The following is a 27,552-nucleotide window of genomic DNA, read 5'->3' on the forward strand; positions in this document are numbered from 1 at the left end:
CCATGCGCTAAAAACTGCTATCGTGGTTTAGTAAAAAGGGAGGGGGGTATTTGTCTATTTTTGTATGGTTGTTACTGAGGTGACAGTGCATAGAGTCATCTGCCTTGACCTCTTTGAAAAAACCCCAGAATAGGAATGATAATTAACATTTTCTCAGCGTACAGTGTGCTTTGTGGGTTTTTTTTAAATTTTATTGTTAATAGATCATTTTGACTTGGTTATTTTAAATGTAGCTCGCAAGCCCAAAAAGTGTGGGCACCCCTGAGCTAGAGCGTTGAAGTTGCGTGTTTCTGCCGTAAAGGTCATCTCTGATACAACCGGAAGTTGCATAAGAGACAACCTTTACAGCAGCCATATGCAACTACAACGCTCCGGCTGCTGTAAGAAGGCAGTTTAGACATCGCCGGCCATAGGGCAGGGAGGTTTGTTGGACCGGGTCTGTTGTCCGGGCCGGGGGGGGGAGAAAGCGCCATGGAGGTAAGGGGCAGGGAGGGAGAAAGGAAGAAAAGGTGGGGTGGGGAGGAAAACAGGGTAAAACAGGGAGGGGAGAAGGACGCTGAAAGCACATGGGGAAGACAGAGGGGGGGAGAAGGACGCTGAAAGCATATGGGGAAGACAGAGTGGGAAGAAGATGCTGAATGGAAATGGGGAACAGAGAGTGGGGAGAAGATGCTTAAGGGAAATGAGGAACAAAGAGTGGGGAGAAGATGCTGCAGGAAAACGGGGAAGAGAGAGTGGGGAGAAGACGCTGAAGGGAAATGGGGAAAAGAGAGTTGGGAGAAGACGCTGGCAGGGAAGAAGACAGAGATGCCAGACTATGGGAGGAGCGAAGGGAAGAAGATGGGTGCCAGATCAATTTGGAAGGAGGGAGAAAGGGAGAGGCACAGTAACAGAGCAAATGGAAGATGCAGAGAGAAGAGGGACAGTGGATGGAAGGATCAAGAAGATGAGGAAAGCAGAAACCAGAGAAGACAAAGGTAGAACAAAAATTTTCTATTTATTTATTGCTTTAGGAGACATGTGTCACTGTTTCTGTGGTGTTGCATTGTATGCAGAGTCCAGCTTCTTGCTGGTTCAATTTAACCTTTGTCTATGTATTTCTATTTTATCTCCCCTTTTACAAAACTGTGGAGCATTTTTTAGCGCCAGCCGTGGTGGTAGCAGCTCTGATGCTCAGAATTCTATGAGCGTCAGAGCTGTTACCACCGTGGCTAAAATTCACACTACAGTTTTGTAAAAGGAGGAGGGGTTAGTTTGTGATGACATATTCCATACAAGACGAAGGTGTTTTCTGTGTTCTGTGTGTTCGAAAGACATGGTTTTCTGTTAGGATTGACAGTGTAGGATTGATTTGTACTAGTCTAGCTTGTTTAGTTTTACAATGGGTGTATTGATGTTGTACTGCTCACTGCAGTATGTAAGATGCTGCCTTTTACTAGGTACTCATGTGTGACATGTGGCTTGTTACTAAAAATCATGTTTTTTGTAGATGGGGGGGGTGCCAAAAAATGATGGGCTCCGGGTGTCACTGTATGTCCAATACACTGGGGAATCCCTTTGGGTAAACTTGGCCAGAGGGAAGGACAAATGCCTGTATCTTGGCGTAATGTACAGACCCCCTAGACAACAGGATGATCTAGATATGGAATTAATCGGAGATATAGAGAATATCACCTTGCGTGGGGACACAGTATTGTTAGGTGACTTCAACATGCCTGATGTGAACTGGGACACGCTTTCCTCTGCTTCCTGCAGCAGCAGGAGGCTATTAAACTCTATGAAGGGAGCAAGACTCAGGCAATTGGTGTTAGAACCAACAAGGGATCAGGCAATTCTGGACCTGATACTTACCAATGGAGAAAGTGTCTCAGAGGTCTCGGTGGGCGACACATTGGCCTCCAGTGACCACAACATGGTGTGGTTCAATCTCAGGAAAGGTTTCACTAAATCTACTACACTGACCAAGGTCCTCAAATTCAAGGACACAAACTTCAAAGAAATGGGAGACTTCGTTCACCAGGCGCTACAAAGCCAAGCAGGAATCGATAACGTGGAAGAAATGTGGTCGACTTTAAAAGCCACCATACAGGAAGCAACAACCCGCTATGTTAAATCAGTAAGTAAACGGCGAAGAAACAATAAGCCTCAATGGTTCTCTGCGGAGATTTCGGCCATCATCAAGGAGAAGAAAAAAGCATTCATCTCTTACAAACCATCAGGGAAACAGGACTCTAGGGAAGTCTATCTGGCCAAGTCAAAAGCCGTCAAATCAGCAGTTAGAGAGGCCAAATTCCGCATGGAGGAGTCTCTAGCGAAGAACATCCAAAAAGGGGATAAATCCTTCTTCAGGTATATCAGTGATAGAAATAGAAACTCAGGTGGGATAGTACATCTTAGGAGACCAAACGGAGACTTTGTAGAAACGGACTCGGAAAAAGCCCAACTGCTAAATGAATAACTTCTGCTCAGTATTCACCCGCGAGGCGCCGGGACTCGGCCCTCAGCTACTGACAAGGGTTGACGCAGTTGACCCGTTTAGTAATTTCAAGTTTACACCGAGTGATGTCTACTGCGAGCTGTCCAAGCTTAAGGTTAACAAGGCAATGGGACCTGACAACCTACATCCCAGGGTGCTCAGGGAGTTGTGTGATGTCTTGGCAGAACCGCTATCCGCGCTCTTCAATCTATCCCTTAGTACGGGTCACGTCCCGTTGGACTGGAAAACGGCTAACGTCATTCCTCTCCACAAGAAAGGATCCAAGATGGAGACGGCAAACTACAGACCGGTGAGTCTAACATCAATAGTGAGCAAACTAATGGAAACTCTAATCAAACGCCATTTGGATATGATCCTGAACGAGGAGAATCTACGGGATTCCCGTCAACACGGATTTACTAAAGGGAGATCCTGCCAATCCAACCTGATCAGCTTCTTTGACTGGGTGACGAGGAAGCTGGATGTTGGGGAGTCCCTGGACATTGTATACCTGGACTTCAGCAAAGCATTCGATAGCGTACCACACCGCAGATTGCTGAGCAAGATGAGTTCTATGGGATTGGGCGATACCTTGACGAAATGGGTTGGGAACTGGCTTGGAGGTAGGCTTCAGAGGGTGGTTGTGAACGGCACCCCCTCCAAAATGACGGAGATGATCAGTGGGGTGCCGCAGGGCTCGGTCCTGGGCCCAATCCTTTTCAACATCTTTATAAGAGACTTAGCAGAAGGGCTGCGAGGTAAAATGACATTATTCGACGATGACGCCAAACTGGGCAATGTAGAGGGCAAAAGCACAACGGACATAGATCCAATGCCCGACAACATGATGCATGACCTACTACTACTGGAGCGCTGGTCTAGGTCCTGGTAACTCAACTTCAATGCCAAAAAATGCAAAGTCATGCACCTGGGCAGCCAAAATCCATGCAGGACTTACACCCTTAATGGTGAGATCCTAACAAAAACTGAAGCAGAACGAGACTTAGGGGTGATCGTAAGTGAGAACATGAAGACTGCCAATCAAATGGAGCAAGCTTCATCCAAGGCAAGGCAAATCATAGGTTGTATTCGCAGGAGTTTCGTTAGCCGTAAGCCTGATGTCATTATGCCATTGTATAGATCCATGGTGAGACCCCACCTGAAGTACTGTGTGCAGTTCTGGAGGCTGCATTACCGCAAGGATGTGCAGAGACTTGAGTCGGTCCAAAGAATGGCCACCAGGATGGTCTTGGGACTCAAGGATCTCCCGTACGAGGAACGGCTGGATAAATTAAAGCTATACTCACTCGAGGAACGCAGAGAGAGGGGTGACATGATCGAGACATTCAAGTATCTCAAAGGCCGCATCGAGGTGGAAGAAGATATCTTCTTTTTCAAGGGTCCAGCGACAACAAGGGGGCATCCATGGAAAATCAGGGGCGGGAAACTGCACAGGGACACCAGGAAATTCTTTTTTACTGAAAGGGTGGTTGATCGCTGGAATAGTCTTCCACTTCAGATTATTGAGGCCAGCAGCATGCCTGATTTTAAGACCAAATGGGATAGACATGTGGGATCTATTCAAAGTAGATAGGTAGGGGAGGGTTATTGGGGTGGGCAGACTAGATGGGCCGTGGCCCTTATCTGCTGTCTATTTCTATGTTTCTATGCTAGGTACACCACTGGCATATGGTATTTATGCTGCACTAGTACAAGAAGAACAAGTCTTACAGGTTTTATAATCCTAGACATGAGTATAAAATATGCCACTACCCATTTTATTAAATGGAAATTTGATGCCTGCTGAACAAACAAGAGGACCTAGATTCTAAGTTCTTCTGTTATGAAAGAAAACAAGGTAAACTAGTAGCACAAAATAGCTGATGTAAAATTAATCCGAAAGAAAATCCACCAAAAGGGAGGATTCCTCTATCACATATTTCACCCAAAACTGTTTAGAGTGAAACCTGGGATGACAAGGGGCACTAGTTATATCAAAAAGTGGAGAAAAAAGACCTGAGATATAAACGTACCCTCCTATTACCTCAGTAATATAAGGGCAGGGGCAAAAAATACCATAATTTGTCAGAAAAAAACTCCACTATAACAGTGCAACTAGTCACAGAAACAAACCCCGCTCTCAAGCAGGAATAAACCAATAACAAAGAAAAAATAGAACACTATTGACTATTGTTTCAGAACACTATTGACTATTGTTTCAGACATTCCCTCATTCTTTTTTTTTTAATCTTTATTGATTTTCCAAACAATAACACAAATATATATACATATAATACCAAGAAAAGCACTTTCATTTTACAGACACACATGAACAATCATTTTAACCCTCCCACCCACCCAATAATTAACAAGAAAACACAAAGCCATGGAGGGGCATAATCAAAAGGAACGTCTAAGTCCGTTTTCGTCTAAGTCGCAAGTCGTCCAAAGTAAAAAACAGCTTAGGACACATTTTCGAAAAATACGTCCACATTTTTTTTTCATTTCAAAAATCATCTAAGTATACATCCTGCCAATCTGATCGTCCAAATCGCTAAATCATCCATCTTTATATCACATTTTCGTCCAACTTTTCATCCAAGTCAAAAATGCCTAGAACAAACCCTGTTGGATGTGGGAGGGGTCTGCAAAGTGATGGACTGAACACCCAGACATGGCACCTAAATAGTGGGGTACCTTACAGGGCACTGCTGTGAACATCACAAAAAGGGTGCCATGTCTTCTCCTCACTACAGCTCCCTTATAGGTCATGGTGAACCCCCCCCAAACCACCGCCAGAATCCCCTAGACCCACTTATCTACCACCCCAATAGCCCTTATGGCTGCTGGAGCTACTTATATGCCAGTAAAAAAGGGTTTGGGGGTGTACAAGGGAGTGCACATGTTTCAGTATCAATGCAGTGATTCCAGAGGACTGGAAGGTGGCGAATGTTACGCCGATCTTCAAAAAAGGTTTGAGGGGAGACCCGGGAAACTACAGACCGATGAGTCTGACCTCGGTACCAGGAAAGATGGTAGAGGCACTGATAAAGGACCGCATCATTGATCACCTTCACGGACACGGTCTGATGAGGACCAGCCAGCACGGTTTCAGCAAAGGCAGATCTTGTCTGACAAACTTGCAGCACTTCTTTGAGGGAGTAAACAGGCAGATAGACAAGGGCGACCCATTCGACACAATCTGATGAGAACCAGCCAGCATGGCTTCAGCAAAGCAAGATCTTGCTTGATGAACTTGCTGCACTTTTTTGAGGGAGTTAACAGGCAGATAGACAAAGGTGACCTATTCGACATTGTATTTCTGGATTTTCAGAAGGCGTTTGACAAGGTTCTGCATGAACGACTACTTCGGAAAATTGCGAGCCATGGAATCGAGGGTGAAATACTCATGTGGATTAAAAACTGGCTGGAACATATGAAACAGAGAGTGGGGGTAAATGGACAATACTCGGACTGGAAGAGCGTCACCAGTGGGGTGTCGCAGGGCTCAGTGCTTGGACCCATGCTCTTCAACATCTTTCTAAACGATCTGGACATAGGTATAATGAGCAAGGTGATTAAATTTGCGGACAATACAAAGTTATTCAGAGTAGTGAAGATTTGTGAAGATCTGCAATGTGACAAACACGTGCGAGAAATGGGCCGCGACATGGCAGATGAGATTCAACATGGATAAGTGTAAAGTGATGCATGTCGGTAACAAAAATCTCATGCACGAATACAGGATGTCCGGGACAGTAATTGGAGAGACCCCCCAGGAAAGGGACTTGGGAGTTCTGATCAACAAGTCTGCGCAATGTACGGCGGCGGCGAAAAGAGCGAACAGAATGCTGGGAATAATAAAGAAGGAGATCACGAACAGATCGGAGAAGGTTATCATGCTACTGTACCGGGCCATGGTGCGCCCTCACTTGGAGTACTGCATCCAGCACTACTCGAAAGGGTCCAGAGAAGAGCGACTAAGATGGTTAAGGGGCTGGAGGAGTTGCTGTACAGTGAAAGATTAGAGAGTGGTGGAAAACTGGAATGCTCTTCCGGAGTCTGTCATAGGGGAAAACACCCTCCAGGGTTTCAAGACAAAGTTAGACAAGTTCCTGCTGAACAAGAACGTGCGCTGGTAGGATTAGTCTCAGTTAGGGCACTGACCTGAGAGTCACCGCGTGAGCGGACTGCTGGGCATGATGGACTGCTGGTCTGACCCAGCAGCAGCAAATCTTATATTCTTATGTCCTTCTCTCCATGGGACTTAACTCACCCCCAAGATGGCTTAAAACGCCTCTGTGCAGCACGACTAAACTTTCCTATGCTAGGCTTCCAGGTGATGATGTTCTGGAGGCACAATTTTCAAGTTGTGATTAATATTTTTATGGGGGGGGTCTGTATTATGTGCTTGCAGTGCTTATCTGGCCACTTTAAGTTTTGTGACTTAGACCATGTTTTAAATGGTTTAAGGCATAACGTCCAAGTTCCGTCGATCCTGTGCTGTATAACTTTCGGTTATACATGTAGTATGACTAAGTCTAAGCCTGCCCACGTCCCACCCAAATCCCGCCCTCGACACTCCTCCTGAAACGCCCAGTTTAACTATGGTCGTTCAGTGGCACTATGAAGGCCTAGGTTGTTTAGAAATACGTCCCAAACCCATTTTTATTATCAGCACATGGACATATTTTGACAATGTTCATCCAAGTGCCGACTTAGGCCGGTTTATGGATGTTTTTCTCTTTTGATTATGAGCCCCATAGAATTTTTCAATAACCTTTCCCAATTTGAAATAATAGTGCATTTCCCCCCTCCACCCGCCTACCCTGGATGTGTATGTTGAAAGGGCCAAAAATAAGATCAATTATCATTCCTTACAGAATTTTGTCAATGGTTCCCAAACATCCATAAATTTCTTATAATGTCCCTGTTGTATGGCCATCATATGTTCCATTTTAAAAGTGTGGCATAGAGATTCCCACCAGAAAGTATAATTTAACCGATCCCAGTTTTTCCTCATTCTTATTCAAACGCCAATCTTGTCAAAATACCCTGACAGTGAAATCCTTATTTTGCCTCTGCTGTGTCAGGATGAGATTCTGCTTCCTTGCAATGGTTGTGTTGTGTAAGAAATGGTGCCTGAACTCCAAAGACGCCAGAGTTCAAAAACTCTCACTGTGCCACGCCTCCTCTTCTTAACCAATCAGTCTGCTGTTCCCTTCGCTATAGCACTAAATTACAAATCATTGTAGAAAAATGCTGCCCATTCTATATGAACATTGAGCCCTAATGGCTCAACAGTGTGGAGACGAAAAATCAATTTCTGCTCACGTTGCCTCAAAACTGTCTTTATGTTTCCCTGGTGCTTTGACAAACTCACCCACTCCAAAACAGTACATTTCAAAGACTCAAAAGTGTGCGATTGCTGCAGGAAATGCATGACTATTGGAGCTTCCATCTTTTCAGTTCTTAAACAGGAACGATATTCTATTATTCTTGTTTTAATTGCCCGGAATGTCTGCCCGATGTAGCAAAGCTTGCAAGGGCATTGAATTAAATATATCACTCCCCTTGATTCACATGAGAAATCATATTTTCCCCGTTCACTCATACTGAAAGGAAGCACCTTCAAGCATAATTGAGCACACAGAACAATTACCATACTTCTTATATCCAGAGGTCCCTGTAGTTTCTCTCTTAGTCCAAACATCAGCACTACTTAGCATATCACGCAAATTTAAATTCCTTTGGAAAGAAAAAGGAATTCTTGTATTGTTCAATTTCTTATGCATATTCAATATTGGAAGATGTCTTTCAATAATTGCACACATCTGTTCTGATTGTGTTGTACATTTTTGAACAAAAGTTATCACTTCTTCCCATTGCTGTGAATTGCGATACTGAAGTAGAGCTTCTCAAGGATTAAATAATACTCTCCGAGCTGTTGTTTCACTGATTTAACAGGATATCCCCTAGCCACAAATTTATGGTAAAGTTCTTCTGCTTATATTCCACATCAGTGCTACAAATGCATCTATATTGTTAAAATTGTGCATATGGGATATTTTTTTTCATGTGTAAAGAGTGCATACTGGAAAAATGCAAAACAGAGTTTCTATTCGTGTTTTGGGTTTTGTTTTTGTTTTTAGAGAAAACAGAGGTCATAAATTTCTCCCCAACAACTCGCACTTGCACATCCAAAAAGAAAATCTCTTAATCACTGTACTGCATCTCAAATTTAATCTTCGGATGACATCCCCGGTAAACACTCGGGGGCAGCAGAGGAAAACATTGCATTGCCCTCGACCAGGGCTGCACAAAATACTTCATGGGGCTGCATGCGGCCCTTGTGCCGCAGGTTGGACACCCCTGATCTAGATATTCTTCAATATATTGCAAAGCCTCTACTTGAGGGATACAGGTGTATAAAGAGCATACAACAAGAGTCACAAATATCTGGTGTAATGAGGACAGAATATGTTCAATTGATTCCAATTTTTTGCAAAAAATGAGTTGTATCCTTAAGATAGGATTTCATCATCCCAGGTTTCGCTCTAAACAGTTTTATGTGATATATGTAAAATTAATCTGAACATGGATTTTTTTTTTTTTTTTGCAACATATGAAATACTATTTGCAAGAATGTTTCTGATAAGCTTATTTAGAGTAAGGTTCCTTTTGTCATGTTGTGGTCATTTTGTATTTGCCTTACTTTTTTCTTTGAATTGGTCTTAAATATATCATAGCTGATAAAATTGCATTGACTTCTGACAGGAGAAAGAATTTTATTTAAACTGTTGCTTTTTATTTTTAAGATTTTATATGGTTTAGCCCCAAATTATTTGAATAATTTTGTAAGGGAAGAGACCTTATGCACCTGAGCCAATCAGGGCCTTAGGCCTTTCCCAGGGCATCCTGCCATTTTAAAGAGGCGGTCATCTATCTTCTATGATAAGGTAGTCTAAGAGGATGGCGACAATATTATTAGGTGAGTGGCTTTTATGGGAATGATGTAGTTTTACTATATTATTTTAATACTAGCTGGTTGTCTTTAATATATATGTTTATTTTTGGAGACTTCACCTTGAAAAAGCATGGTTATGCGAAACTTTGTCCCTGATTCTGACCACAATAAAAAGCTAAGTACTAGCAATAACTTATTAATATTTATGAAATTTACTAGTATGGATAAATATATAAAAGCTACGTTTAACTTAATGAAATATTGAATAAAAAGAAATAGATAAGGATCCTATGACAGAACACATAAAGCTCTGTGTAATGTAAATCTATTGAACACAGAGTGGTGTTTCTGAGGATCTAAACATTCTGAAAAGGTGATACTGTCGGGGGATATTGGAACTCTATGTCCTTTCAATGTAGTATAACAGAAAGAGGAAGTGGGCATCCCTCCTGCTGGATTTTCAACTAAAAGGTACAGTGCTATATGGGGAGGGGGGTCGGGCCAGGGGGGGGTCCCCCCAGTCAGGAGGCAGTGGGCATCCCTTCTGTTAACTTGGAAAAAAAGGCACAAGATATTGGGGGAGTTCTGTCCTGGCAGCATTGAGGGGGGTGTTGTACCAGCGGCATCTGGAGGGGGGTATTCTGGCAGTGTGGTAAGATGGAGTGAACATTCCTTGGGCCAAGTTTTTAGAGAATGTGTGGGTCAGGGGTCATGGGCTGGTGGGGGCTCTGTAGGAGGAGGGATGGATAGGGGGAATTTGGTGGATGGGTCAGTGGGTGGGTTGGAGGGAGGGGTTATGGGGGGGTCTTTTTTGTTTTGTCAGGGCCTTTAATGGCAGGATCTGCTGTCATAGCCTTACTTTTCTGTCAGTACCTGAGTCAAGCAGCTCTCTGGCACTGATAGCAAAGTAAGGCAGCTCAGACCCCATCATTAAAGTTTGCATGGGAGACAGCGCATTTCCCTGCTGTGTGTTACACAGAGTGCTCATTAGAATACTAATGAGCTCCTTGTAATGCATTAGCATAGAATTCTCAGTGGCTGCTACGATGATTGGTAGCAGCTAGAAAAGGACACAGTGAGCGAGCCCTGCGGGAAGCTGCGCTGGGCCGCGGTTTGTCCATGGGCCATGGAGACGCGCTAGGCCAAATCGCTGCAGACACGGAAACAAAACTTTTCACCGCCCGCAAGAACGGTGAATAGATTTGTCCCCGCAGGTAAATGCACCCCCTTCTTCGCGACCGAAATTTACCATGACTGGTCTTCATTGAAGTTTCTCCGGCGGCCATGCTGTCTCCATCGCCGACTTGTGCCATTGCTGCATTGACTTCCCCCCTTTAATGTACCGGCTCCTGATTGGGTCACTTCTTCCTGCTCAAAGTGAGGGGACCAATCGCTACTGCCACACATGATTTGAAAACCCCATTTAATGGGTTGTAGTGGTGCAGCAGTAGCGATTGGGAAGGATTTCGGAGCTGCAAGCAGGAGGACAGGTCACTGGAATGGAGTCATTGAAACAAAAAGTACAGCCTCGGAACTAGAACTTGGAGTGGACAAAAGTTCTAAGAGGTAAGGTGGGCCGAGTCCCCACACTTTCCTTCAGCTTGCCTGCCCAGGTTCCTGGGGGAGGGGGAGTTTCTTTCTTTGCTCCAGAGTCTGGTTGAGCTGATTGCGAGGGAATCCAAGATCAGCTGATCTTGGATTCCCTCGCGATCAGCTCAACTGATCTCTGGAGCAAGGAAAGAACACCCCGCCAACCCAAATCCAACTCCCCTTCTTGATCACGTGGCTGCCTGCTGGTATCTTTTTTTTTTTCTTCCTCTCCTTCCCTGCTCCCTGGTTGGAACTTCGGTAAGGTGGGCCACACTTTCCTGCTGCTTGCAAGTTACCTGCCCATTGTTCCCGGGGAGAGGGGGGAGGGGGGAGGGGGGAGTTTCTTTCTTTGCTCCGAAGTCCAGTTGAGCTGATCGTGAGGGAATCCAAGAACACCCCCCCAACCCAAATCCAGCTCCCCTTTTTGGCCTCATGGCTGCCTGGTATCTTTTTTTTTCTTCCTCTCTTTGGAAATATTCCTGTATAAGAGCTGAATGTTTTACCAGTATGTTAATTACAACAAGAGGGTTGAGGTTTCGCTTAGGGAAAATCCATTGTATTGCAGGTTGATTTTTCCTGAGCCAGTATTTGCAGCGATGTTGCAGCTCTTCCCTTTAGTCATATGCATTAAAGAGGCAAGTTGGAGACTGGCAATTGGGGGGGGGAACAGAGGGGGGGCATGCAGGAATGTGGGGGCATTTATGCCTTTTTTCAAAAGGAAATCCATTTGAAAATCTCTTTCTCACTTTGTGTTGTGCGACTAACCTTGTGGAAAATGATTTCTTTCCTAAGAGACTGGGCAAATGAGCCACTTGAAGAAAAATGGAAATTCAGTGGGTGTTCCCCACTAGTTGATGTTGCCGGTTGGAATGCAGTGTAACCAGTTCTATGGTCAACCTGTGCCATATATCATTTTGCTTTGAGTTTCTTTAAGAGCGTATTTGTAGTGTCTCTGATGACACATTCTGTCTAGAAATAATTATATGCTATCAGAAAATGTCTCCTTCCCTCCATTCTCTATGTACGGTAAACGGTGCAGCCTACAATTGGGAGGTTTCTCTTAATAATAATTATGGGGATCAGATATGGTTAAGGAAGACTAATGGTTACAGCTAGAACTGCTGCTGTATCAGTGATAAAGCTTGTTGTATGGCTGAGAAAACTGTGCTGGTATTTGCTCTCTCTCTAATAAGTGGACTAACCCCCTCTTCTATTAAACAGCACTAGCAGTTTCTAGCGCAGAGAGTCACGCTGAATGGCCCGCGCTGCTCCCGACACTCATAGGAACTCTATGAGTGTCGGGAGCTGCGTGGGCCATTCAGCACGGCTCCCCATGCTAGAAACTGCTAGTGCCGTTTAATAGAAGAGGCCTTAAGTGATTTTTGTGTATTTGTTGTGCTGGTAACTTTTCTCTCTTGCTGAATGGAATCATTCAAAAAAATAAAAAAAATCTGACTCCAATTCAGGCTTGCTCTTGGGCATTTCCTCTGTTGGGGAGACTGGGGAGAATGGCAGGAAGAAAATAAAGATGCCAGGCCCTGGGGCAGGGGAAGACATAATGATAGAAAGACAGATAGACCCCTGGAACAAAGGGGAGGCAGAAGAGTGGGTGGCAGATGTTAAACTTAGGGACCGAGTATCTACTATCTAGAGGGAAGAGAGAGAGAGAGAGAATGCAGAGAGGTGGAAAGATTCAGGACCAAGGAGGAAGGAAGGAGAGAGAGCAGAGAGGCAGAAAAAGACCTAGAAGAAAGGAGAACAAATGATGGACATAATGGGGGGGAGGGGGTTTGCTGGACTATGGGAGGAGCAGACAGAGGGGGAAAGACCCTGACAAAGATGATAATAGAGGAGGGAGACCAGGATCCCTGCCTGGAACAAAGATGGTGATAGTTGGTTACAGTAGTGGTAATATCTACAAGGTACAAAGGGGAAAAGGTAAATGACACTGGATCTGGGGAAAAATTGTATGAAAAATTACTATTTTCAATTCAGTGATCAAATGTGTCAGTTTTCAGAATTTATATCTGTTGTCTATATTTTGCACTATATTTGTCACTGAGGTGACACCAAACTCTGCGGCAGGGTTAGAACCACGGAAGACTGCGAAGACCTACAAAGGGATCTAACAAAACTGGAAGAGTGGGCAAAAAAATGGCAGATGAGCTTTAACATAGAGAAATGCAAGGTCATGCATGTAGGGAAAAAGAACCCAATGTTCAGCTACAAAATGGGGGGATCACTGCTAGGGGTGAGCAATCTTGAAAGAGACCTGGGGGTGATGGTGGACACAACACTGAAACCATCGGCACAGTGTGCGACAGCCTCAAAGAAAGCAAACAGGATGTTGGGTATCATTAAAAAGGGCATCACAACCAGGACGAAGGAAGTCATCATGCCGCTGTATCGTGTAATGGTGCGACCACACCTGGAGTACTGTGTCCAGTACTGGTCGCCATACCTCAAGAAGGACATGGCGGTTCTTGAGGGGGTCCAGAGGAGAGCGACTAAACTGATAAAAGGTATGGAAAACTTTTCATACGCTGACAGGTTGAAAATGCTGCGGCTGTTCTCCCTGGAGAAGAGGAGACTTAGAGGTGACATGATAGAAACCTTCAAAATCCTGAAGGGCATAGAAAAGGTAGACAGGGACAGATTCTTCAGATTGTGGGGAACCACAAATACTAGGGGTCACTTGGCGAAATTGAAAGGGGACAGGTTTAGAACAAATGCTAGGAAGTTCTTTTTTACCCAGAGGGTAGTGGACACATGGAACGCGCTTCCGGAGGTTGTGATAAGCCAGAGCACTGTACAGGGGTTCAAGGAAGGTTTAGATAGATTCCTAAAGGATAAGGGGATTGAGGGGTACAGATAAAAGCAGAGGTAGATTATAGAGATGGTAAAGAAACCACTTCAGAGGTCATAGACCTGATGGGCCGCCGCGAGAGCGGACTGCTGGGCGCGATGAACCTCTGTTCTGACCCAGCGGAGGCAACTCTTATGTTCTTATGTGACATTGTATATTTTAGTCATCTGCCTTGACCTCTTTGAAAAATAAAACAAATATTAATGATTAACATTTTCTCTGCATATAGTGTGCTTTGTGTTTCTTTTAATTTTGTGGTTGCTATAATGAATTAATATGATCATATTGTGTATAGGGTACATGAAAAATGAATGGAAGAAATTGCATTACAGTTTGTACTAATATGATGGGGATTGGGTCAGGGGTGGAGATTGGTCTGGGGTACACTCGGTTGGTACTTGCTCGAAGTTGAGAAACACTGGTCTTGGTGACTATGGACTTCACTCAGTAAGGACCCCTTTTACAAAGCCACAGTAGCGATTCTCCCTTGGCAAATGCACCAAAGTCCATTTGCTGTGGCAGAATTGCACAAATGCATGTCCTTAAAAAACAGATTTCATGTTAACAGGTCTGCGTTTTACCACCTTGTGCAGGCTTGTGCAGATGAGAATGGAAAAGAATTTGTGGGGATGGGGAAAAATTTGTCCCCGTGTCATTCTCTATTTTCCATCTTCCAATTTCAGTGCTCCTTTTTCAAAACAGCATGTTTTAGTGGTTTATTTACTTGATGCTTTCAAAATCCATAAGTACAGTATAGCAATATGAGGTTTCATGGTTGGTCTTTTCTCCACGATTAGTAGTAGTACATATTGATTATCATATGGTTTGTTTGTTTTTGTGTTTATATATATTTTTCTTTGTGGGTACCAGGTTTATCTACTGTATGCTTTCTAAATGATAAAGACATTTAAATGTCCTGTTTAATCTTTTAGTGCAGGGATCGGGAACCTATGGCTCATGGCCAAAAGATGGAGGGTGTCATTAGTTGCTGCGGGCCAATTTGTGCCTACGGCCCGTTCTTCCGCAGATGCTGCAAGGCAAGGCGATGGATCGCCTGCGAATGCTGCGATGCTGAAGCCGGATGCAGACGCGATGGAGGGCGCGGCCTGCACTTGGGGGACATTCTATGCACTTTATCTCCGCCGAGTGCAGGCCACACCCTCCATCGCATCCACATCCGGCTTCGGCATCGCAACATCCGGCTTCGGCATCGCAGTATCCGGCTTCGGCATTGCAACATTCGCAGGCGATCCATCGCCTTACCTTGCAGCATCTGCGGAAGAACGGGCCACAGGCACAAATTGAGGCTTCGGTCTAGCTAAAGTTGGTAGCCCCCGCAGCCAACATACAGCCACAAATTGAGGCCCCTGCTTCAGCCTAGCTACAGTTGCGGCCCCCACAGCATCCATGGCTGAAAGGGCCTGAAGCCGCATCCACAGACAGCCACTTTCCACCAGTTGCCGAACATCAAGCCCCCGACTTGGGCCTAACCTGCCTTGACAGCCTGTAAGGGTCCATCCCACCAGCTATACCTATAATTGGCTACCCTGACCTTTTATTGAAGAATATGGCTAAAAGAAAAAAAGATGAGACCCTCCTCTTCAACTAAAGATCTCCTCTGTCTTCTCCCCCCCTCACGCCCCACCCCCCCACTCTCCTATCACCTTCCCGAACTCCAGTATAACCCTCTCTTACTCTATCCACTAACAAATTGTACCTAAACGCATATAACTTTCCTTAAACTAAACTACTGTATTTCCCCCTTCTCTCTTTCTGCTATACTCTCCCTGTATTTAATTCTCTCCAAAATCTATAAATCCAATCACTAAACCTGTTGTACTACTTATATGTCTAGTTACTCCCCACTGTGTATGTTCATTTGTAAACCGTTCTGAGCTACTGGGAGGACGGGATAAAAATCCAAATAAATAAATAAATAAATAAATAAAATAAATAAATTGTACTTTTCAGCAGGAATGACAGAGGAATTCACCTTTGTGGAGAGAGCAGGTTCTGCAGTGTGTCTAATATGCAATGATAAAATTGCATACATTTGCATCGAAATATCCTGCGGGGGACAGCAGGAAGAAAGCATGTCAAGAGCTACTGTGCAGAGTGCAAGCTAGTCAGCAGCAACTCCGTGTTTGGACCCAACAAGGTGACTGGAATTCGGCTAGCTTTGTTGGTGCTTTAGCAATTGTGAGAAACGGAAAGCCATTCACAGATGGGGAGTATGCCAAAACATTCATGCTTCATGTTGCCAATGAACTTTTTGACGACTTTTCAGATAAAGACAAGATAATCAAACGAATAAAAGACATGCCTCTGTCGGCAAGAACTGTTCACGATCGTACCATCATGATGGCAAATCAAATTGAGGCAACACAAGTGAAGGACATAAATGCAGCACCATTCTTTTCTTTCGCTTTGGATGAATCAACAGACATAAGCCCAGTTCAGTGTGATTGCAAGGTATGCTGTCGGTGACACACTACGTGAGGAAAGTCTTGCTGTTTTGCCTATGAAAGAACAACAAGAGGGGAGGATTTATTCAAGTCTTTCATTGAGTTCGTTAAAGAACAAAATCTACCGATAGATAAACTTGTTTCGGTGTGTATTGATGGCGCTCCGTGCATGGCGGGGAAAAACAGAGGATTCATAGCGTTTCCTCGTGAATATGTAAAGAGACCCATCCTAAGTTTTCACTGCATCCTACATCAGGAGGCGCTTTGTGCTCAGGTATGTGGTGAGCAGCTTGGTGATGTCGCTGGTTATTCAGGTGGTCAACTTTATTGGTGCCCGAGCTTTAAATGATCGCCAGTTTAAAACACTGCTGGAAGAAGTGGGGAATAATTATCCTGGTCTGCTTCTGCACAGCAATGTGCGTTGGTTGTCAAGAGGGAAGGTGCTCAGCCGTTTCGCGGCTTGTCTAAGCGAAATCCGGACTTTTCTTGAAATGAAAAACGTCGAGCATCCTGAGTTAGCTAACACTGAGTGGCTCTTGAAGTTTTACTATCTCGTGGACATCACTGAACATCTGAACCAGCTCAATGTGAAAATGCAAGGTGTTGGAAATAAAGTCTTATCCCTTCAACAAGCAGTGTTTGCATTTGAAAACAAGCTAGAACTCTTCATCGCCGACATTGAAACAGATCGTTTACTACACTTTGAAAAACTGAGAGAGTTTAAAGATGCATGCACAGCAAGTGACCCTGCTCAACATCTTGATCTTCAGCAGCTAGCGGGCTCCACATCTAATCTGCAGTCATTCAAAGTGCACTTTGGAGAATTTTGTGAGCGCACTCGTCTTTTTAAGTTCATCACCCATCCACACGAGTGTGCAGTGGACAGCGCCAACCTGAGTTACATCCCCGGTGTCTCCGTCAGAGATTTTGAGCTCCAAGCTGCTGACCTGAAGGCCTCAGACATGAGGGTGAATAAGTTCAAGTCACTGAATGAAGATTTGGAAAGCCTTGCACGACAGCAAGCAGAGTTGGTGAGCAAACAAGTGGGGAGAAATGAAAAAACTTCAACCCACAGACCAGCTGATTGTCAAAACTTGGAATGTGCTTCCTGTCACATACCACACACTGCAGCGTGTGAATATTGCTGTACTGACAATGTTTGGATCTATGTATGCATGTGAGCAGTCTTTCTCACATTTAAAGAACATTAAGACCAACCTACGATCATATTTATCGGATGGAAGTCTCAACACCTGCATGAAACTTAACCTCACTACATATCAACCAGACTACAAAGCCATCAGCAAAACCATGCAGCACCAGAAGTCGCATTAATAGTAAGAATTACTTTATTCATCATTGGTTAGCAACAGCATAACAACGTTATTAAAAAGAATTCAGAGACTTATTATACTTTAAAAGTGTTGGTCTTACCTAAAATGCACACATTTAATTGTATTTAGGTTTAAAATGTAATTCCGTGAGAGCCATACAATATGTTTAAACTTTAAACATATTGTATGGCTCTCACAGAATTACATTTCAAAATATGTGGCGTTTATGGCTCTCTCAGCCAAAAAGATTCCCTACCCCTGTTTTAGTGTATTACACTGCCTCATAACCATACTTCCTTTTTTTCATATCGGTCTTAGGAAATATTTTTACTTGGTAAAAGAAAATTTGGGCTGTTCAACTAAAACTTATCATTGAAAGATACTGTCATTCGGCAAACATTATCATTGAAAGAAATATTGTCATTCAGCAAAGGTGAGTATTTATATTTAAGACAATGACTGAGGCAAACTGCTACAATGAATTCAATCCATTGTAGTAGTTTGTAATTTACTGCTATTTTTTGTTATTGTTTTTTTGTTTGTTTGGTTATTCACACAGTGTGGGGGTTTTTAATGTTTGTTTGTTTTTCTAGGCTATCATGGATAAAAGTACTGTGCAGAATCTCATCATTACAAAAAGCAATCGATTGTCTCTGATTGAAAATAGTGGAGCTAGTCCGGTGTGGAAGTTCTTTCTTGTCATCTACGTGGATAGTCAATGCAGCGGTTTCGCCATGTGCAAGATTTGCAAAACAGCGTTGAGGTGGAGGTCGTGTGATGGTACCAGTGGCCTGAAATCACATGCAGCAATCTGTATTGGGCAAAAGTATACTGCTGTGATGAGAAGCATCAAGGACTTTTTACATAAAGAGAATCAGAAGGAAGAATACAGAACCTTGCCTACAGCAGTGACAATAGAAGTTACTGATGCAGTTGCTTCGATGTGCGACATGGACATCAGACCTTTTTCTGTGGTCAAGGGAATTGGATTCGCTCGCCTTGCTGACTTGTTGATTTCCATTGGTCCGAAATATAGCCAAGTTTATTCTGATCTGGTACTCCCCTCTGCCAGAACAGCATCCACACATTTCAGCTTTTGCTGAAAAAGAAAAGGCTGCATTGTCTGAGGTGTTGGGTCAGCAAAATAAATTTGCCATTACAACTGATCTGTGGACTGAAGATGGAACTGGTATGTCATACATAACCATGATTGCGCACTATGTAGATGACAATTTTCATCTTCACGCAAGAATTCTTGTCACAAGAACTCTGCTTGATAAGTACACTGCAGCTAATATTTGATCAACTGTCAAGGAAATCTTGGAAGAGTTTGGGGCTTATCATCAGAACAATGTCTATATCACTGAAAATGGAGCTAATGTTAAGGCTGCCTTCAAAGATCAACAGTGGCTATCATGTGCAGGCCACAATTTGAATCTTGTGTTGGTTCATTGACTGATCTGGTACCCCTAGTCCTGACCATCACTAATGCCTGCCACAACTTGCCTACATCCTTGTCTTTGCCCCTCCAGGTGCCCTTCCAGTGCTCAAGTAAGAAGCAGTGCCGGTGTCATGTAAACCAAAGCTGTCTGCCCCCATATACATACCTACCATAGTCTGATGTGACAGTGAACCATGTCTCACAGATGCCGAGGAGCCTCACACCACTACCTGAAGCTAAGCACAGACAGAAGGAAAATGGAAGGAGTGCTGGGATGACTGAGGTGGGGGAGAAGGTAATGGCTTCTTGCATTTACTGACCCACTCCTTCTATCCCTGGCATGGTCCACAGCAGCTGCCATACACTCCCACTCTGTGTTGCACCCATGTGTGGAGGTACGGATGGCCACCAGCACTCTTCCACTCCCTCTAGGACCCCGCCCCTTGCATGGTTGGCCTAGGGGGTGTTCCCCCATTGACCTCCCTTCCTTTGTTCTCCCTGGGTGGGTGTGGTTGTGTGTGTATGGGGGGGGTATTGACTAGTGGATCCTCCTCCAGCTGGTTGGCCTCCACCTTTACACCTGCTATCTTCTCTGGTTCTGAAGGTGCTGCACTGAGCTTCTGTCCATCCTCTGTGCCTGGCTCACCTCTAATTGCTGGGGGACTCTCTGCCCCTGCATCCCCTGCTGCTGGTTGGGCCTCTGACCTGGTCACCTGTAGGCCACTAGCTCCTGGGTCTGCTTCCAAGTTGTCATCATCTACATGAGCAAAAGGGAGGAGATGTGGTCCTAGTCATCCCTATCATCTGCCACAGCTCACTAGCATTCCTGTCTTTGCCCCTCCAGGTGCCTATCCAGTTGTCCTCCAGGTGCCCATCCAGTTGATAAGCAGTGCCAGTATTATGCACCCCAATGATGTCTGCTTCCTACGTAAATGTCAACATTACATTACTGTGTGTTGGCAAGTCCAGAGTGCAAGCAAAGGACTCTGGGATATTATATTAAACAAATCTGACCCTGGGAATGTTAGTGCAAATAGACTGAATGGCTCCTGACCATTCAGCCTAACAAAAGACAGAATGCCACTAAATTCTAGTGCTTGAGATTAACAAAGTACCTTTGTCATTGTATTGGGGATAAGGGAAGTAAAATATCAGGGATCTCAAAGTCCCTCCTTGAGGGCCGCAATCCAGTCGGGTTTCCAGGATTTCCCTAAAGAATATGCATTGAAAGCAGTGCATGCACATAGATCTCATGCATATTCATTGGGGAAATCCTGAAAACCCGACTGGATTGCGGCCCTCAATGAGGGACTTTGAGACCCCTGAACTACATCTACCAAACCTATCACATCCACTTCTGTTCCCTGTGTATATCTCAATACTAGATCTGTTAGGAATAAAGCTTTTTAAATTAAAGATTGGATCATCAGCAAGCAAATAGCCTTTCTTTTTCTAACAGAAACATGGCTATTTTCTGAAGAAGATCCAATAATAAATGAACTTCTACCAGATAATTTTAAAATTCTTATGCTAAATCTTGATGAAAGAAAAGGGGGAGGATTAACAATTGTTCTTAAGGACGGATTTGAATTTGAACTATTGGATTCCAAAATGACCAATCAGTTAGAAATATTAGCCTGCAAAATTAGCAATAAGGAACTAGAAGAATCCCTTTCTTGCATATTATTTTATGTCCCGCCGAAAAGTTGGCCAAAAGCTAGCGAGGACTTTTGCGAATTTGTTCTACATAATTCAATTACTCCATCATATATTATTATTGCAGGAGACATAAACTTACATCTAGATGTAGAGGACAATCCAGATGCGAAAGATTTTAAAAACTTTCTATCTTTGCTTAATTATAATCTCCATTTACCCACACAAACACATGAAAAAGGCCATCACTTAGATGTGGTAGCTATGTCCACAAAGGAGATTTTAGACCCTTCCATCTCTCTATCTGATGGTACTTGGTGTCATGATATCTGGTCTGACCATTTTACTTATTATTTCAAGTTAATCTGGACTCACTTAAAATGTAAAACACATCCAAGGATAAAAAGAGAACATCTCACAAGGGGTCATATCAATCCAGAGGAATATTGGTCACAATATAAACTACAAGCAGAGATAGGAGAAGGGGTTGATTTTTGGGATCACTGGATGAAAACTAGCACATCATTTTGCCCCTAAATGAAATAGCAAAAGCTGATCAAATAAATATAACAAATGGGGAGGTCACCTGACGCCATGAGTGAGTGAGTTCGTGTTCCTGCTCAGCTCCGAGACCCCATCTCTAACCTCGCGTTTGCCGCCGGTTCTCGGACCGCACACGATCGCGGACTGCCTAGCAATGGGTGCCGGTTCGTATGGAAAGATATTTAACACGATCCCAGGAGGCGGCGCGCATGAAACCAGCGCGTAAAGATAAGGAGCGTGCGAGCCCTGGGGCGGGCAAGATGGCGGCCGCTTCCGGAACGGCGGTCACAGAGTTCTTGGCTGGGGCATTGCTGGAACTGAAAGTGGCGGTGGCGCAGGTTTTGGGTCCCCAGATGGAAGCCCTAACAACCCAAATAACCAGACTGGAGCAGCTTATGTCTGACACGACGGCCCGAACGACTGAACTGGAGCAACGTGTTTCAACAGCAGAAGACACTTTAAACTCCCACGAATTGGACCTCTCGGCCCTGCAAGAAACAGTTCATCTACAAGCTGCTAAAATAGATGATCTGGAGAACCGTTCTCGCCGAGGGAATCTACGCTTTATGGGAGTGCCTGAAACTATACCGGACAACCAATTAACTGCTGAACTGGAGGGTTGGCTGGAGCTAGAGTTTCCCGATACTGAATCTCTGGGCCCGCTCTGCCTAGAACGAGCACATCGCCTTGGCCCGCGCCCGGCCAAGGATTCCAGGCCTAGGGTGGTGATCGTGAAAATCCTCAACTATAGACATAAACTAGAGATTCTGCGACAGTATCGTGCTAAACGTGACACCGTGAAGTTTCGGGGTTCTGCTATTCGAATAAGCCAGGATTATTCAGCAGCTCTTACAGAACGTAGGAAAGCCTTCTACCCACTATGTTCTAAATTGGAGGAAAACAAGTATCGTTTTCAATTTATCTACCCAGCGGTCCTGAAGATCCACCATGAGGGCTCCTGGCACGTGTTCACCGAGGCCTTGGCAGCTGCAGACTACATAAATAAGACTATGCAACCAGCATCAGAGCTGACATAAGAACAGTTGGAGAGGCACCATTGTCTACAACCGAGGGTGGTTCCTGCAATCGTAAAGTTGAATATTATAGAAGTGTTAAAAGTTTAACGCGATGGGGGCACTGTTGATTTACTGTTGGTAGTGGTAGGGGTGGGGTCTTGTGAGGCGCCATTTCTGGACCTCTTACATATTCCTTCGGGGATATGGTTTTTGGTTTTTCTGGGGCAATGGGGGGGGGAGAAGATGTGTGGGGAACAGCCTACTGCCTTGATGATTGGGATATTGTTTATTCACATTTGCCTGATTCTTAGATGCTACAGGGACCTTACTGTCCACCCGGGCGAGGCTGGGCACCCGGGTGTCAATTACTTGCAACTGGATATCTCATGTTGTTGGTGATATGACCCTGGGTGACCACTCGCTCCGTATCCTGTCATGGAATGTGTCAGGGATCTCGTCACCAGTTAAGCGTACGAAGCTTTTGAGACAGATAAAACATCACAGGGCAGATTTGGCATGCCTACAGGAGACCAAATTGACCCGGGAAGAACATCAAAAGTTACAAAGAGGCTGGGTGGGCTCAGTTTATTCGGCTTCATCCTCTGGGAAAAGAGCTGGGATATGCCTGCTGGTACGCAAGGGGCTACAATGTTCTGTAACGACACTTTCCGAAGACCCTGAGGGTAGATATTTACTATTAAAGATTTCTATGCAGGGCACAGACTTCCGGCTGTTGATTGTATATGGGCCGAACACATACTCCCAAGTATTCTTTGAAAAATTAGTATCCCTGGGCTTGCAGGACACCTCACTGCCTTTGATAATAGCGGGGGACCTCAATCAAGTGCTGGACACCTCCTTAGATCGTTCCGGTTCTCTAGCATCATCCGTGCCAAATTTAAACAGAGGCATCCCTTTTCTCTGCCAATCATTGGGTTTGGTGGACCCATGGAGACTTCTCCATCCAACGGAGCGAGATTATACACATCAATCTCGTGTACACGGATCCTTTTCATGTATAGATTATGTGCTTGTTTCGGAATCTTTGTTTGCTCGAGTTTCTGAATCTACTATAGGCCCTCTGGAGGTGTCAGACCACTGTCCCATTTGGATAGACCTGACTTGGGGGCGGCCTCCTCTCGGAGCTCGCAGGTGGAGATTTCCATCCTACCTCCATGAAGACCCTGACTTTGGGGCTTACCTCCGAACAAGTTGGGAGGACTTTCTGATGAATAATGCACAACATCGTACAGACCCGTGCCTATTTTGGGAAACCGCTAAATCGGTCCTCAGGGGGGAGATCATTGCCTTTATAGCGGCGCGGAACAAACGCATATCGGCAAGCATTATAAGCTTGGAAAAAAAATACTCGGCCTTAAAGGCAGATTTTATACGTACACCCACTGCTGCCCTGAGGGAAGAACTTCATGTAGCTCAAGTAACTCTCAACACATTAATACATGATCGTACCAAACGCTCCCTTATTTACCGTAAATATAAATTCCATAGGTACGGAAATAAACCAGGTCGGATGCTAGCCTCATTAACTAAGAATTGGCAGGACTCCAGATACATTTCGAAAATTAGGCAAGGTCCCGCTACCTATAAAACCGCACCAAATGACATCGCAGATGCGTTCTATCAACATTTCTCGACATTTTACGCGAGTCCCAGACCATACTCAGGCCCGGATGTTCTGGACTATTTGATAGACGCTGGCCTGCCTAGTTTTACTGAACGTCAACGAGAAACTCTAAACAGACCATTGCAAGGCCAAGAGATCCAAAAAGCCATTAAGACCCTGCGTTCCTGTACAGCCCCGGGCCCCGATGGGTTTTCAGCAGAATTCTATAAGATGATGTCACCCCAGATTTGTGAGTCATTGATGTCATACTATGAGGAGGTGATGGAGACTGGGGCTTTCCCGGCTTACGCAAATTCGGCCACTATTACACTGATCCCTAAACCGAATAAATCTAGGGAGGAGGTCGACTCTTACAGACCTATATCCCTGCTCAATGTAGACATAAAAATCCTATCCCGTTTGCTAGCAAATCGATTGACTCCGCTTTTACCACACATCATATCATCAGCACAGGTTGGCTTTGTTCAGGGTCGCCACTCTGTTCTTAATGTACGACGAACTCTCCTGGCTATGGCTAGAGCACAGACATCACATGTTGAGGGCATTTTGGTGAGCCTGGATGCGGCCAAAGCATTTGATCAGGTCCTCTGGCCCTATTTGTTTTCAGTTCTTGAATATGTAGGTATCGGCGGGCAATTTTTAGCCGCATTGCGAGCATTATACACATCCCCCACTGCATCCATATTGGTAAATGGGATTTTCACATCGTCCTTTGAGGTGGGCAGGGGACACGCCAGGGTTGCCCATTGTCGCCTTTACTATTCTTATTATACTTGGAACCACTCCTTAGAACAATTCAGAGAGACGACATTTTAGTCGGATTAATGGAGGGAACATCCCAATTACGGGTGTTAGCATTTGCAGATGACATCTTGCTGACACTGGCTCGCCCTCAACAATCCCTGACTAGAGCCCTTGAATTATTGGACGAGTTTCATCTATTCTCTGGCCTAATCTTAAACAAACAGAAATCATTAGTCCTGCCTTTGCAGGATGAAATCAGAACTTCTTGGCAGGGACCCTTTCTATTAGAATGGGCTTCGAAATCCTTACGTTATCTGGGGATTTGGATCCCGCAAGATTTAACTCAATTATATCAGCTCAATGTTTTACCACGGCTTCAACAAACAGGACAGAGACTTCGAGCCTGGCGCTCTTACCCCCATCTCTGTTAGGACGAATAGCCCTGTATAACATGATGATTATTCCCCAATGGTTGTATTTATTACAGACATTGCCCTTGTTGTTACAACATCATCACCTTTGTGTTCTTCACAAGTCATTAAATGGGTATTTGTGGGGCGGCAGGCGTTCTCGAATTCCCCTCCGTACACTTTTCTTACCCGTATCCCAAGGAGGCCTTGGACTATTACATCTGGGGAGAATGAACTTAGCATGCCAATTTCGACATCTTAATGATTGGCTCTGTGGGACCTCCCATTTCTCAGCGGCCGAGGTTGAGTGCCTTGCATTTGCTCCTTTCCATTTCAGTTATTTACTACATGTTTCCACATTGCCTTTGCGTACTCAGCATTATGGGGATTTCTTACTGGTTCCATTAAGGAAAACTTGGAAGAAACTATGCAAACAATTGCATATTAGATCAGATGTGACGCCATATTTACCTATACATGGCAATGTTGATTTTGCTCCTGGAATCGGCCTAAGGGCCCCTTCTAAGTGGGCTCAAGGGGGGGTGTTCTATCTGTCTCAGGTACTTAACACGGATGGTACCCTTCACTCATTTCAGAAGTTGTTGGATGCTCATATATTAACTGCTAATGATTGGCTGAGTTATGGGCAACTGTTGTATTATGTGAACTCCTTACCTAGACAGGCTTTATCGGACACTGTCCAAGACACTCTATCTGAAGCCCTCTGCCTAACAACACAGGACCCCACCCCACTTCGTGTTTACCATCATTTTCTGCAAGGGTTGGCTGGGGACTTAGATTATGGAACTTTGGCTGGATCCTGGTCCTCAGATTTACAAACCACAATCACAGAATCCATGTTGAAGAGGAGCTTTAAATTAGGATCAACTATCCTGGTGGCAGCAATTGAAAAGGAACGATACTATAAATTCTTGGTTCGCGCCTACATGGCACCTACACGAGCCCATCAAGCCCACGTCAGTACTACAGCAGGATGCCCAAGATGCGCGGCAGCCAGGGCTACTCTCGGACACATGTTTTGTTTATGCCCGGGTATTCAAGCCTATTGGCGGCGTATAGGGCTAACAATACAGTCCCTATGGAATTGCTCCTGGACACAGACGTCGACTTTCCTCTTTACGTTGAAATTATCACTGGACCCAGTCAAGCCAGGGATGAATGCATTTGTTCAAAGGGCTATCCAGGTGGGCATAAAGACTATTTTACAATGCTGGCTGTCCCCGCAGACACCTACTGTCTCACATTGGCGGACTCAAATGATTTATTGGGCTGGTCATGAAAGACAAGATATTCTAGATATGCATTCTAAAAAAGGTATTCTATTTCTCCGTTGTTGGAGACCCTTTTGTTCTACTTTATCTCCTGTAGCGAAAGCTCGATTACTGGAATGAATATATTCAGGCATGTATAACAGTGGCTGTACTCTTTGGGGGGGGGGGATTAGAAGGGGAGGAAGGTTTTCTTGGGTATTGCGCTATGTTTGACTTGTATCTTATATTTGCTGTTAATTGATAATAAAAAAAAAACAAATTTAAACATAACAAATGGTTTGACACCGAACTTCTAAAAATGAAACAATTAGTAAGACGACTAGAAAGAATTTGGAAAAAAACTGGAAAATTGTCAGACTGGAACAACTGGAGATCCAACATAAAAATCTACAAACTAATAAAAGAAAAATGTAAAAGGGCTCATAATCAAAAATATAAAACATCTAAAAAGTGGCCTAAATGGGTACTTGGAAAATCAAAAAGCCTGATCGTCCAAGTACCCATAACTAAAGCTGGTTTTAGACGTATCTAAAACCAGCTTAGGCCTTTCCCCTGCCTCTAAATGCATAGAGCGAAAAGAGGTGTTTTTAGAGGAGGGGAAAGGGCGGGAGGTGGGCCGACCTACACTTAGTTGTACAGCAGGTATAACCAAACCTTTTGACAGGTTGCCTAGTCAAAACAGGTAAAAGTGCCGAAAAAGGGCCTGCTGAGGTGATGGCGGCTGCTGTGATCAGTTCAGTGGTCCTGCAACCTACCCACCCCCCCAAATGCGGCACTTGGGATCGCTAAAGTGGCAAGAGAGATGAGCCATCTCTCCTGCAGTGATCCACCCCTTCCCCTGACAAGATCCGGGCAGGAGGGAGCCCAAGCCCTCCTGGCCAGGCGACACCCCGGCCGAGAACGATCGGGTTAGGAGGGAGCCCAAGCCCTTCTGGCCCAGTGACACCCCGGCCGAGAACAATCCCTGCCCTGGCTGAGAATGATCTGGGCAGAAGGGAGCCCAACCCCTCCTGCCCAGGTGACCCCCCTATCCCCACCCCCACTAAGATATGGGCAGGAGGGATCCCAGGCCCTCCTGCCCTCAACGTACCCCTCTCCCACGATCGT

Source organism: Geotrypetes seraphini, chromosome 6 (assembly GCF_902459505.1).
Source record: "Geotrypetes seraphini chromosome 6, aGeoSer1.1, whole genome shotgun sequence".
Lineage (NCBI taxonomy): Eukaryota > Metazoa > Chordata > Amphibia > Gymnophiona > Dermophiidae > Geotrypetes > Geotrypetes seraphini.